This window comes from Maniola hyperantus, chromosome 1 (assembly GCF_902806685.2).
Source record: "Maniola hyperantus chromosome 1, iAphHyp1.2, whole genome shotgun sequence".
Classification (NCBI taxonomy): domain Eukaryota; kingdom Metazoa; phylum Arthropoda; class Insecta; order Lepidoptera; family Nymphalidae; genus Maniola; species Maniola hyperantus.
The window spans coordinates 18,140,081-18,155,818 of NC_048536.1; the positions used below are offsets into that span (position 1 = coordinate 18,140,081).

A 15,738-nucleotide genomic window follows, 5' to 3' on the forward strand; every position below is an offset into this window, starting at 1 on the left:
CGAATAGTCGGATGCATCTACCAATGGTTCGGAATGCCTTTCCTACCGAGAAGAACCAGCAAGAAACTCGGCGGTTGCTCTTTGCTCAATCAGTGACAATATCTCGTTATAGAATCATTTGATCACTGATGTTCGCTAATTATTCATTCATTTATCAATTTATGGGAATGTCATCATGATCAACCCATCACCGGCTCACTTCAGAGCACGGGTCTCCTTTCAGAGTGAGAAGGGGTTTGGCCATAGTCTACCACGCTGGCCATGTGCGGATTGGTAGACTTCACACACTTTTGAGAATATTATGGTGAACTCTCAGGCATGCAGGTTTCCTTACGATGTTTTCCTTCACCGTTAAAGCAAGTGATATTTAATTAATAAAAACGCACATAACTCCGAAAAGTTAGAGGTGCGTGCCCGGGATCGAACCCCCGACCTCCGATTAGAAGGCAGACGTCCTAACCACTAGGCTATCACAGCTTACTTACTGCTTAGTAAAGTATGTGTTGCCAGTGATCCGAGACATTGTCGATTACTATGGACCTCATAAAAAAGCTCAAAGTGACCAACGGGCGATAGAGAGAGTTTCTCTATGACCGACTGCGCAGTCCGCATGTAGTCGGCGTGCAGTTGGCATGCAGTAGGGGCACACAGTGTGAGCTGCAGACCGTCTGTGTAGACTCTTAGCATAACTCGATCACAGGCGTTCAATAATCACTCGCATTTGACACAATTGCATCACAATTGCTAGCTGACTGCGCAGTCCGCATGCAGTCGGCGTGTAGCCGACATACAGTTAGTAGGTTAGGCATGTAGCCAGCATGCAATAGTATAAACTGCAGGCTGTCTGCATGGAGCCTTAGCGCGCTATAACTCGATCACGGGCGTTCACTAATCACTCTTTCATTTACATGCAATTGACACAACTGCATCACAATTGCTGACAGACTGTGCAGTCCGCATGCAGTCAGCATGCAGCCGGCATGCAGCCGGCATGCAATAGTGTGAACTGCAGGCCGTCTGCGTGGAGCCCTAGCGCGGGCTCGTTACGCTATAACTCGATCACGGGCGTTCACTAATCACTCGTTCATTTACATACAATTCATTTGTTTTGCGCCGCGGCGCACCATTTTGACAAGCGATTGTTTGAATGCGCCATTTTAGTGGCTTCGCTTACTCTAAGGGTACCGCCACATTAATCTAAAGTCACCTATAAAAGGATACCAGAAGTGAGTTTAAAATCAGACAGAAAAAGCAGGGCATTATAAGCTATTTTTCGATTGGTTATTTGAATGTCCTCTCTTGTTAAATTGCGCGCAAATATTGATCACGCGCGTAGAGGCTTACCGAGAGGTTTACTCTTTATACTAACCTAACTACAACATTAACCTGATCAGGGCACAAAATTACTATTACAACCAATCAATTAAAATGGCGACCTAAACACAAAAACAGTCGAATGGGTCTGCGTCTGAACGCAGACTAGCTTCAAAACCATCAACCACCCGTATTTATACAATCGACACAAGATGTTGCCGCAACAGATCACGTGACTTCTGTCAGAGATAATAAATTATAAGTGCGATAACACCTAAAAGATTTTCAGGTTACCTCCCGAACGTGAATGCCCCTTAATTGGAATTTCATTGGATATTTTAGAATCATTATGATGAGCATTTTTTTACATTTTTTTCGAAACTTTAGAACGCACTAACTTTTATACGCGTACAGAATAATTTCTAAGTTCAGAAGTTTCTAGAGGATGGCGGTCTGTTTATTTTAATATACTTACCTACTGTATATTCTGTGACCAATAATTTAAAAAATATATGTAAAGAAAATACGTTCCTATTTTCTTAGTCATTCAGGACTGTCATTTGTCAGCGAGTTGTATTATTAATCTGTGTTTTGAAGGGACGAGGATTTTGACAAGATGGGAGGTTAGAATTTTGGGATTACGTGAAAAGATTAATTAATAAAGAGAGTCAAAATTTACTAATAAGGATAACAGCTTAACTAATTAAAGTATAAACTTTAATGTCGTTTCTTGTATTTCAGGTGTGTGTTATTGTGATAATGTTATTGTATAAGTGTGTAAAAAACTATAAAAAGTAACAAAATAAATCTTGTATTTCATTATCGTTTTAATAAGCTGATCCAAAATACCTTATTTATTTATAGAATACGCATCAGATGTGGTCAGAGCCTATGTTTTAGTTTAGCGGTATGTCCGGGCAGTTATTGGGCAGATAAGTTGGGTAAATAAAGCCTTCCATTTGTTTAGGGCACCGCCGTGTGTTCGTTCATTTTCACTATTTACTGTTTACACTACAGCTTGGTAATTGGGTTTTATTGAATTTTGTTTAGGTAATAAAGTTAAGCTACACTTTAAATAATAATTAAAATGCAATATAATAAAAGATCGATTCTGCATAAACCTACAGAAAGCATTTTTTTCAGTAAAATCTACCCTTTTTGCGAAAATGCGTTGGTCCGTAGTGCGTAGATAAACTAGCTTATGCCCGCCACATCGTCCACGTGGACTGCAAAAATTTCAAACCCTTATTTTATAGGGGTCAAGTTTTCAAAAATCCTTTCTTAGCGGATGCCTAAGTCTAAGTCTAAGATAGTTATCTGGATGCCAAATTTCAGCCCGATCCATCCAGTAGTTTGACCTGTGTGTTGATAGATCAGTCAGTCAGTCAGTCACCTTTTCCTTTTATATATTTAGTTAAATCCACCCGTATGAAGCCAGGGTATGATAGTTTGTTTCCAAAAATAACTCTTGTGAAACATTTTAGTAGCTAAACTTGCTAAAATTTTTCGGAAATATTTTAATCCACACTTTCAAGTTAACTTTGGAGAGTAATTCCGCTCGCTCAAGACTCTCGTACAAAAGTTATCCTTTCTGCACGGCTAGCATGGGCCGAAGATAAAAATTATATCCCCCGATTTTATCCACTGCACAGGAGATAACATTAACTTCTCCACCCCTCAGAGCACGGCAACAGGGGAGAGGAGAAGTTTATCCCCGTTTGACATTTCACGGGGACTCGGGGGACTATTTATCCACCGTCTATAGCATGGGGCCAAATAAAAGAAGATAAACTGTCCTTTTTTGACATTTGAGAGGGATAATTTTATCCTCGAGATTTGAGGTGGGTATAATGCTCATAGAACTTTAACTCAATTATTAAAAGATCAAAAAACATGTCTCGCGCTTTTTTTATTAGTTTGAAATAGAGAATTTAGAACGAAAATAACATGAGCACGTAATTAGTGATGGAAGTAATCCCTTTGAATTTCCCGACGCTGAGTTCCGACACTTGTTTCGGATGGACAAATATTATGTGCTGTACTTGTGCGAGCAGCTTAATGAAGCACTAAAGCCGATTAATTCGATGGATGGATTCATAAAAGTAAGTACCTAAGTACTTACCTATTACCTAAAACCATCTTGTGCAAACGAATAGGTACCTACTTAGGTAGGTAGTAGGTACCTACAAATAGGTCCTACATGCGGCTATTATCTATTTATTCTACGTCCTCACATCTATAAGACTCTTGGCAGATGGTAGTTACCAGTGAGATACAAGTCAAGGTCATGGGATGACTATTGCCCGCGACTTCATCTGTGTGGATTTAGGTTTTGAAAATCCTGTGAGAACTATTTGATTTTCCAGAATAAAAAGTAGCCGGTGTCCATCCTCGGGATGTAAGCTAACTCTGTAGGTACTAAATTTCATCTAAATCGGTTAGACTGTTGGGCTGTGAAAAGCTAGCAGACAGACAGGCAGACACACTTTCGCATTTATAATATTAGTATGGATTATTGGAAATATAAAATAACACAATGACTCATTATAATAAAATCATTTATTTGAACAAAATAGGCAGGAGTCTAATTTAACAAAACAATTCTTAAATTAAAATACACACCTATATCATAGTTAAATACATAATGATACACAAACACAATAACACTTTACAAATTATAATGGTTCATCATAAGTGTTTTGTAAGAGTAAATATGTTAGCCTATTATACTTTATAGACCATTTCAGTATATCCTCTTACTCTTAATTTATTATTATTGAAAATCATTAATGTATAAATTGTATGTTTCAGAATTCCAATGGAACAACCAAAGGACAGACTAGAAAATGTAACAAATAAAGAAATCTCACATATCTATGGATCAAACCAGACTGCTAACTGTTGCCCGACAATAAAAGGGAAAAAGGGATGGAATAATAAATACATATTTGCATTAAAATATATTTCTTTAAGTACCTATTACCTAAAACCACCTTGTGCAAACCCATCCTTATATCTACTACTACTACTAGGGTTCTGTAGGGTACCAATGGGACCCTATTACAGTCTCAGCTCTACATCTGTCTGTCTCCTGAAACGTAACAGGTTAAAGTTGAAATTTTGTACTTATTTCTATTGCTGCTATAACAAAAAATAAGTTTCTTCAAAAAATAATTTTGCTTTAAGTACTCTTTCTGTGTGATTGAGTAACAAACACAAACTCTTAGGCATAATATTAGGAATACCAATTAAAACAATGCTTATTTGGATGTACACAAATCTCTGATGTTAACTTAACAGATCTAAAAGTAGTGCTATTATCCTTAAGAAAAGGAAGTAACAAGTTTAATGTTCAATCAAACCACACTGCCATAGAATAACTTCCTATATTCATAACTATTTACAAATTACAAAAATGTACATATCCTCTACTTACTTTTTATTTATTTATTGGCATTTATAGGAAAACTACTCGGGGCTATTGGTTTTATAAAGTACCCACTGTGTACAAAGTGGGTTAAACGACAGTCTCACCATAGTCCACCACCGACACTTCAAAGATTTCCTGCCATAAGATAAAAAACATTGGCTTGACATGCTTATAAAGAAATTAGGTTAGTTTAATAGCTCAAACCATACCAGCTTAACCAATTTTAAGTGATATTGAACTCTTCTCAGTGCAGTGTGCTAAACTGTTAGTTTTATCATCATCTCAAACAATAATGAAAATATTTTATGTTGATAAGATGTGTACCTAACTTACCTATTCCAATAGGTAGGTACCTAAAGTTATTTTGAGTTTGTTATACAAGACACACATTTAATAGAACTAAATTAATACACGCATCTCTCTGGCTGGCCCATTATGGAGTCTTCAGGTCCAATTCCTGTTGAGCATTTATGCCCAACAGTGATAATTAATATTGAACACTTATGTGCTCATATATGTGACCGACGGCACTATTGAGACATTTCCCGGTGGTCCTACATCCCGAGCTGCCTCATCATACTTGTCAGTCAGTGGCCAGTGCCCTTCTTCAAGTACATATTTCCATGTCTGCAAATAAAACAACAATTTATGCATTTCTTTGTCGCTAACAATATCAATATATTATCACTTCAATTTTGTGTACTGACTAACACAAATTGTCTTTGTGATACTTACTGTGATAGCTAGGAATTTCAACTATTCGATTATTTTTTAATTTGGATAATTCAAAAGTGGAGTTAGGTTAGGTAAACACAAACAATAACAATACTTACGTGCATAATCTTCTGTGAATGTTTTTTAAACTATTTTACGGCTCCGGCTTCTAGCTCTTTTAAAATAAAAAGCAGCCACAGACGAGTTACGAGTAACGAAAACGAGCAAAATCAAAAGCACAGATAAAAAATAATAACACTTTGACATTAACCGAGGACTAGTCTTTCCCCGCCTTATCACCGGGGATAATTATATCCAACCCTGTGCCCATGCTCGGAGAGTGGAAATAACTATCGGAGGGGATAAAAATTTTATCCTTTCCTCGGGGAGAAAATTTCCCGGCCCATGCTAGGCCTGCAGAGAGAGTTTCGGAATACTTAGGTAGGAACACTTCATATTAGTTTAGCACGTATCTCGGTGCAAAATATTGTGCTGCTAAGTATAATATGTGTGCATCCTCGCTTATGAGAATACCGGGGCTTGGCGTATTGCTGCACTCAATGCGATGCTGCACAAAAATATAGTTTTCATCTCACTCGCTCGGAAACAATCCTTTTGCCCTTTGAAATCTGAGTGGAAAGTGGTAATTCTGCTCGCTAGCGCGCAAAGCACGGGTTGTAAATTCGAACGTGACGAACTGTGGTCTATGGTTGAATACCTACTTAATTTTTTCTTCCTATTAAAAATACCATAATATAATAAAACGTTCAGAAACGCGGTTCGTCCTTACAATCTTTACTATTATTATTATTTACTAAATTGTTAAGTGACCCGCAGAAACTTTTATTTTTATTAAATTAAATAATTTATTTTTATTTTTATTTAGGTACCTAGTTAAATTAAACATAATCCGTTTCAGCTTTATTGAGTACACAATAATATAATGAAGTTCATTGAATTATGAAAATGCTGTTTTTATTGTAAGAATTTTAAATTTGAATTCTGAACGTCTTGAATATTTGGCGTCTCGTTAAAAAACCTTTCACCTTATACCTGCGCAGTGGGTGATTTATCAATGTAAATGGTTAGAGTATACACGATGACCAGAAGAGGTGAAGTATAAGAATGAGCTCACCCACAGGTCGCGGTCAGTAAGTCAGTCAGTTAACTTTTCCTTTTATTTATTTAGATATTGCATGATTTCAATACTAGCTGAAAATATATACCTACGCTAGTCACAAACGTATTTATCGCTTCGTGTTTTTGGTGTACGCTGTGCCCTAACGCTGGCAATGTCTGTACTCTGTACCACCTCAATTATTTGAGTGGCAACTTAATGAGTGCTTTTGGAGGCTGCCTTTTGTTTGAGTTTTGCGTCCAAATTAACTGCGCGCACTAATTTACGAATACGACGAGGTTTGGTGGATGCTGTGCTCATCTCTATTTTATGAACGACTAACGTGCTGGAATAAAGTCTAGTTTTAAATGTATGAGCATTACGAGAAATTAAGTTATAATAATTAAAATAATATGGTATGGTTTCGAAAGCACGTATACGCGACAGGTCGAGATGGCAATGTATAGCGCGCAAAACTCGGGTCAGTGCCCCACCTACGACGCGGCGTTGAGTTTGACTGCCCTACTTACGCAACGTTCGTTGACCTCTAGCGTCAGTCTATATGTTTTATTTGCAATATATTATTGTGAACTTTAACAATACATAAGATTGTTTTTTGTATTTTTCATGTTTTTTTTTGTGGTATCATATTATCAGTAATCATCAGTAGGTTCTATCACCTGTCATCATTTTTGTCAGCGTTTTGGTTACACCCTGTATACTGACACAGGCTGACCAACATGAAATAAATAAGAAGTTAATTTAATTTCAATGCGGAATTAATAACTCATTATCAAACGTCAAAACGCGCGCTTAGTATGCGAGATTTTATGAAATACCGGTGTGTGACGTCACAATCATTTGACTTGCTTTTATAGTTTAATCGATAATTTAAAATGTTTAAATTTTATTACACTTAAAACCAACAAAAGAAGTGGTTTTTACGTATTTTGGAAGACCCTCTATTTAATAATCACTGAGATATAATTTATTTTTGATGTAGTCAAATACCCAATTGGGTTGAAATATCGACAAATAAAACACGCCAAATTAATCGTGGTATATGTACCCGTTATCTACATTAAGGCAGCTCAGTTCGGTGCTTTCTTCATACAAACGTAGGAGGGAAAATACAACAATATTCGATATTGTACGCACAAAACTAAGAATTATATCGATTTATCTCGTCATTATCTAGGTTCAATGATATCTAAAACATTGAAAAAAATATTGATTTAAAAGTTACGAGCCTCAAAAGATTCCTATTTTAACACTAAATTTATGTCAACTTTGGGCGTAAATAAATAAGATTAGGAATAGGAAAATTCTAAAAAAATTATCATTAGACATAGTTTATTTATTCATTAGTTGAAATAACTTTACTTTGCAAACCTAAATTCAGTAGTTTTTTCTCAAAAATACTTTTCCCAAACTACTGTTCAACCCTTTTCAAGCGCTAGATTTCGGCTAAAATCATCATGCTTCTCACCCCAAAACATTAGACACCGCGCGGGTGGCGGAGGGAAGGGCCAGCCCAGCGGCGCGCGGCTGCGCGTGTAATATTGTGGTTTCTATGACGACAACTGTTGTTATGTTTTCAAAAACAAAAGTCGTAATGATTTTATAAAATTAATTTTTATTCGCTTATTCTTCTTATAATTCAGTGGCTATGCAAATGTGTAGAAGATTGAGCAGAGCAGAGTCAATAAGTCCTTCAAATACTTATTGCATTTTGTACATTGACCTCTGGAATTTGAAATTTGGACACCAATTTTATTCATTGGTTTATTGACCTGACTTTGTTGTTGAGGTCCTAGTAGGGATATCTACTCGTGTGGTCCTAGTACAATAGGTAAGTAACTTTGTTTAGTTATTTATTTTATCTAATTTTAAAAAAACCGGCCAAGTGCGAATTGCTCGCGCACCAAGGGTTCCGTACTCAGGTATTTTTTTGACATTTTGCTCCATAAATCAAAAACTATTATGCATAAAAATAAATAAAAATGTGTTTTAGAATACACAAGTAAAGCCCTTTCATATAATACCCCACTTGGTATACTTATTATACATTGAAAATTGAAAATACTAATTATTTTTTCATTAACACACTTTAATTTTTTTTTGTAAGTTGTAATCACAAATCTATGGTTTTCGGATTTATTCCTTTACTTGTGCTCTAAGACCTACGTACCTACTAAATTTCATGATTCTGGGTCAACGGGAAGTATCCTATAGGTTTGTGTGACAGATACGACACAGACGGAGAGACGGACAGACAGACAGACAACGAAGTGATCCTAAGGGTCCCCTTTTTCCTTATAAAGTACGGAACCCTAAAAAGGTACCTGTATATGTATAATAATATAGGTAGGTAGGTACCTACCTGGTGGTATTTCTTTGTATTTTTAGGGTTCCGTACCTCAGAAGGAAAAAACGGAACCCTCTGTCTGTCTGTCTGTCGGTCCGTCTGTCCGTCCGTCCGTCTGTCCGTCCGTCCGTCCGTCCGTCCGTCCGTCCGTCCGTCCGTCCGTCCGTCCTTCAGTCCGTCCGTCCGTCCATGCGTCTGTCGGTCCGTCCATCGGTCCGTCTGCCCGTCCGTCTGTCCGTCTGTTCGTCTGTCTGTCTGTCCGTCTATCTGTCTGTCTGTCTGTCTGTCCGTCTTACAAATAAAGTACGCAACGCTTCGTACAAATAGTACTTTTTTATTTATTATAATAGGTAGTTATAGCGTAGGTATAAGTAAGCGTAGTGTGGGACGCCTTCCAGCACGATGGACCGACGATATACAGAGGCTGGCGGGAAGTGGCTAGGTGAGGAAGGCTGAGGACCGGGTATGGTGGCGCTCTTTAGGAAAGCCTATGTCCAACAGTGGACGACCGCAGGCTGATGATGATGGAAAAAATCACGTTGATCCGTTGCACCCCTCACACGTCCCTATCCGCCTTCTCCACTCCTGTCACGCTGGCGAATAAGTTTGGAATAGAATAGGATTTCGATGGAGTGCGTGGATTTTTGTGAACGGAGTTCAACCATGTAGTCGTGGTTTGGTACAATAGTAAATGGTACAATATTAATTCACCAACAACAGTTCCTAAAACCCATAGAATAGGAGTGCAGTACCCTGCAGCATCAGTATTGAAGAGTTGGAACTTAAAGTTCAATAATGGTATATATGTTTGGCATCTACAATATTATCTCACAATCAACAGTGGCTTAGGAGTGCAATACCCTGCATCATCAGGGTTGAAGAGTTGGGATATCGAGTTGAATTATGAAGTCGTTGCTTGGTACCTAAACCAGAGATAGTTTATTCTAAGCGTACCTTTAATATCAATTCAACATCAACTATTCCTAAAACAGCTGATTGAAATCCAAAAGTACAAAAGCTACCCGTCATTATTATGATGATGGTTGAGAAGTTGGAACTTGAAGTTTTAACATGTATGGTTTCTAACAAAAAAGAATGAATGAAATCGGACTACGCGTTAATGAATTACAGCTCAGTATACATTTTAACTTTCAACCCCTCTCCTAAGGGAACCATGCTGAATTTCGGGATAAAAAGTATCCTATATTCTTCCTCATAGTATGACGTCAAATCGTACCAAGTTTCATTGGAATCCATTCAGTAGTTTCAGCGTGATGCGCGGCCGTGATACAGACAGACAGACAGACAGACAAAAATGAAAAAAATTCCAGTTTTGGGTTCAGTATCGATTATAAAAAATCCTCGAAAAAAAAATTTCAAAATATCTTCAATGTACAGAATTTCACCTGTTACAGTTTTATTATAAGTAATAAAATAATAATAATAATATTGATTCAGATACAAGTTAGCCCTTGACTGCAATCTCACCTGGTGGTAGGTGATACAGTCTTGCTTACGACTATTTCGGATCGGAAATTCTTGGATTCAGGTTAAATGCAGTGCAAAAAGAGAGATCATTAGGATTCCGTACCTCAAAAGGAAAAAGGAACCCTTATAGGATCAGTTTGTTGTCTGTCTGTCTGTCCGTCTTACAAATAAAGTACGCAACGCTTCGTACAAATAGTACTTTTTTATTTATTTATTCAGATACAAGTTAGCCCTTGACTGCAATCTCACCTGGTGGTAAGTGACGATACAGTCTTGCTTACGGCTATTTCGGATCGGGAATTCTTGGATTCAGATTAAATGCAGTGCAAAAAGAGAGATCATTAGGATTCCGTACCTCAAAAGGAAAAGGGAACCCTTATAGGATCAGTTTGTTGTCTGTCTGTCTGTCTATCTGTCAGTCTGTCAGTGTGTCTGTCAAGAAACCTGTAGGGTACTTCCCACTGACCTAGAATGATAAAATTTGGCAGGTAGGTAGATCTTATAACACACGTAAGGGGAAAAATCTGAAAACAATGAATTTGTGGTTATATCACAAAAAATAAATAAAAATGTGTTCATTAACGAATAGTTAGTATTTTCAACTTTCAAGTAAGATTAGTAAACCAAGTGTGATATCATATAAAAGGACCTTACTTGTACATCAAAAACCGATTTTATTTATTTTTATCCATACTAATATTATAAATGCGAAAGTGTATCTGTCTATCTGTCCGTCTGTTTGTCTGCTAGCTTTTCACAGCTCATCCATTTAACCAATTTTGATGAAATTTGGTACAAAAATAGCTTGCATCCCGGGGAAGGACATAGGCTACTTTTATGATAAATAAGATTTAGTGGATACCGCTATTTTTCTGGAAATAACGTTAGATGCGAAACTTCAATGGGGCTCTCATATAAATAACTTATCGAACAGACAGTTCTGCTGCATATGCGGTAAAAAAGATTCGCCAGTTGACAGACATAGAAACGGCGAGACTAGTATATTTTAGTTACTTTCACAGCATTATGTCATATGGCATATTATTAGAAAAGAAAAAGAAAGAAAAGAAAAACGTTTATTTTTTAAAGCTGTACCACACATTACCAGTTACCAACTGGTTAGGTTATCCCAGCGCCTCTTATACTTGAGTAATAAAGTCAAAAAACCTCAAGTAGAAGAAGCGCCGGAATAAAGTATGTCATGTGTGGCACAACCCAAAAAAAAAGGTCCCTACTCAGCATAAATGCATATTGTCTTGCACAAGTACAAAAACATACAGCGCTGGTTTTCAGTAGAAACCCTGATTCAGGTGGCACCACGGAATTATTATGAGGTAATGCTGCTGATATAAATTCTATTTTTGTGCTGCAGAAAAGGGCTGTTCGAGCCATATATAGTATGGGACCACGAGAGTCGCTGAGAACTAAATTTAGAGAAGTTAAAATTATGACAGTGCATAGTCAATATATTTTTGAAAATTTATTGTACGTATATAAAAACATAAATAAATTTAAAAAAAAAGTGACTGTCATAAGTTCAAAGTGACTGTCATAAGTTCAAAGTTTTCATAAAACGTAAACTAATTAAAAAATCCTATTACATTGTAAAGGATTATTTAAATGATAAGCAAGCTTGGGAATGAGTTGCTCGGCTTTGTGATAGTTCTAATAAGTTTAATTTATGATTTTGTAAAGTGGTGATAATAAAAAGAATACCCGGCTGAGTTAGCTGTGGGCTCTTCTCAGTCTTGGGCACGTTTGGAACCCTCGTAGCGTTTGCGAAATAATTATCACCACTATATTTTACAAATCCAACAACTGACAATCGAAAAGAGTAATTTATTACCTATTTTGAACAAATCATTTGACTTTGACTTTTGATCCCGGAAAATCAAAGTTCCCACGGGATTTTTAAAAAACCTAAATCCACGCGGACGAAGTTGCGGGCATCATCTAGTGCATACTAAATAGTTTTTGATTTATCATGCAAAATGTCAAAAAATACTATTTACCTATTTATTTATTTTTATTTTTCACTAGCTGCCCCGGCGAACTTCGTACCGCCTAACAGTCGATTCTTTTTCAGGAATTTTTTAAAAATTTTCTCTCCGTAAGAACCATATTCGTACTTCAAGGAATATTATAAAAAAAGAATTAGCGAAATCGGTTCAGCTGTTCTCGAGATTTGCGATCAGCAACACATTTAGCGATTCATTTTTATATGTACCGAAATTCTAGTTACATAGTAGTAATACATTAAGTTACATTGTAAATGCTTATCTCTAAACAGAGATTTAGAGATAAACATTTTACTATTGTAGTACGGAAACCTCGGGGCGCGAGTCTGACTCGTACTTGGCCGGTCGGTCTGTCGGTCGGTCGGTCGATTTATTTTAGAATGCATCGTATCGACAGCTGGTGGTAGTAGTTTACATATATCCTACTAATATTATAAACTAGGTGAAGCTATGATAGCCTAGTGGTTAGGACGTCCGCCTTCTAAACGGAGGTCGGGGGGTTCGATCCCGGGCACGCACCTCTAACTTTTCGGAGTTATACGCGTTTTAATTAATTAAATATCACTTGCTTTAACGGTAAAGGAAAACATCGTGAGGAAACCTGCATGCCGAGTTCTCCATAATGTTCTCAAAGGTGTGTGAATTCTACCAATCCGCACATGGCCAGCGTGGTAGACTATGGCCAAAACCCTTCTCACTCTGAGAGGAGACCCCTGCGCTGTAGTGAGCCGGCGATGGGTTGATCATGATGATGATGAGGTGATGCCCGCGACTTCGTACGCGTGGAATTAGATTTTTAAAAATCCCGTGGAAACTCTTTGATTTTCCGGGATAAAAAGTAGCCTATGTCACTCTCCAGGTCAACCATACCCATGCAAAAAATCACTTCGATCCGTTGCTCTGTTGCGACGTGATTGAAGGACAAACCAACGAACCAACAAACAAACACACTTTCACATTTATAATAGGTGTAGTGATGTGTGTGTGTGGATGTTTGGATGTTTGTTACTCAATCACACAAAAACGGCTGAACGGTTTTGGATGAAATTGGGAATGGAGATAGATAAAAGTGTTAATTTAGGGTATACCCTAAATTAACACATAGGCTACTTTTTATCCCGGAAAATCAAAGAGTTCCCACGGGATTTTTAAAAACCTAATTCCACGCGGACGAAGTTGCGGGCATCAACTAGTAATAAAATATAATTTGGACTTATCCGAATTCCGAAAGTCAGGGTTGTCAAATCACACTTATATTATAAAGGCGAAATTTTGTATCTGCGTGTGTGTGTGTATAGGTTTGTTACCCTTTCACGCAAAAAGTACAAGACGGATTTGGCTGAAATTTGAAATAGTGATCGCTTTTGAAAGAGTTCTCGCGGGATTAAAAAACCACTATATCCTCGCGGACGAAGTCGCGTGTATCATCTAGTTACAAATATAAGTCTGTAGGTCATATTGTGTACTTAGACAATTTAATTATATACTTGAGTTTTCATGTAACAGAAACAAAAATGGATTGGCGGAAGAGGAAAAAGAAACGGTTTAGACTCGCAAAAGCAAATCCCTTGCAAAGAGGAGATCTATTAAAATTCATCAGAATCTTTCCAAACCATAATATTATCTTGTGATGATAATGCCATTACTTTTTCGGGGTTATTCCTGTGAGTCACACCCGACGTGAGTAACAATGTGACTCGACGGGAATTTTATTTGACTGAATATGTACTTTTCCGGGATGCTGAATTTGATAATGACATTTATTTTCAAATCCAAAATAGCAGACATGCACTTTTCACAAAAAATAGAAATGGGTGTCGTTTTCAGGGTTTCCAGGATGCTGGTTTTGATAATGACATTAATTTTTTAATCTAAGATGGCGGGCCAGCACTTTTTATAAAAAATAGACGCGAGTGTCGTTTTCAAGGTTCTCCAGGATGGTGAATTTGATGATGACATTTATTTATTTTTAATAAATACTTATATATTATACTTCTATTTTAGTGGATCACAGGATTTTCTTTGACAAGGAAACGACAAAGCAAAAAATCGAATTGAATTAGATTATGATGCTATCACACCGTACCATTTAGAGCCAGCTTCTGAAAATTTGACACTGTGTTTGTAAGTTGATATTATTTAGATACTAGCTAATGCCCGCGACTTCGTCCGCGTGGATTTCACATTTTTCAAAATCCCGCGGGAACTCTTTGATTTTCCGGGATAAAAAGTAGCCTATGTGTTAATCCAGTTAAGAATTCTAAATTTCATTCAAATCCGTTCAGCCTTTTTTGCGTGATTGAGTAACAAACATCCAAACATCTACACTTTCACATTTATAATTCCACTAGCTGCCCTGGCGAACTACGTTCCGCCTACGGCCTAACAGTCGATTCAAATTTTTTAAATTTTTCTCTTGGTAAGAACCATCCTCGTACTTCAAGGAATACCTAATTTAAAAAAAGAATTAGCGAAATCGGTTCAGCTGTTCTCGAGATTTGCGATGACATTTAGTGATTCATTTTTATATTATAGACTAGCTTATGCTCGCGACTTCGTCCGCGTGGGCTACACAAAATTTCGAACCCCTATTTCACCCCCTCCAGAGTTGAATTTTCAAAAATCCCTTCTTAGTGGATGCCTGCGTCATAATAGCTATCTGCATGCCAAATTTCAGCACGATCCGTCCAGTATTTTGAGCTGTGCGTTGATAGATCAGTCAGTCAGTCAGTCAGTCAGTCAGTCAGTCAGTCAGTCACCTTTTTCTTTTAAATATTTAGATTAGGATTAGGATAATATAATTATTATGTTACTAGCTGCCCCGACGAACTTCGCACCGCCTACAGTCGATTCTTTTTCAGGACTTTTTTAAAAAAATTCTCTCCATAAGAACCATCCCCGTACTTCAAGGAATATTATCAAAAAGAATTAGCGAAATCGGTGCAGCTGTTCTCGAGATTTGCGATCAACAACACATTCAGCGATTCATTTTTATATAATATAGAGATTTATTATTTGTTGTCAGATTTGTCAATGCTGAATTATGTTGTATTTTAGTGACTCAAGACATTCCTTTTAGAAGAAAACAAGGAAAATAAAATGAATATGCCCAATATACGTACCACTGAAATCCAACATGATGCTGCAACATTCAATTCTGTACTAAATATTGAAAGGTCTACCATACCATACTTGTAAGTTGTTATGCTATGTTTTTTGCATACATTCTATATAGATAATACTCACAATATAATTATGTTGATTGTATGTTTATTAATTCCAGAAATGA

The 15,738-nt window shown here is 37.0% G+C and overlaps 1 protein-coding gene and 1 long non-coding RNA gene across 3 annotated transcripts in view; one reads left to right on the forward strand and one right to left on the reverse strand.

Moving 5' to 3' along the window:
* Window positions 1–15,738, forward strand: part of side-II (sidestep II) — a 667,447-nt gene that overhangs the window by 98,812 nt on the left and 552,897 nt on the right. The window lies entirely within an intron of this gene.
* LOC138402563 (uncharacterized) lies at window positions 4,751–5,870 on the reverse strand. 2 transcript variants are annotated; one of them, XR_011236930.1, is made up of 2 exons: window positions 5,578–5,870; window positions 4,751–5,371 (listed from the first exon to the last, which is right to left on the reverse strand). It is a non-coding gene; the product is annotated as an uncharacterized lncRNA (long non-coding RNA). The 2 variants fall into 2 exon arrangements; XR_011236929.1 differs by having other exon boundaries at window positions 5,480–5,870.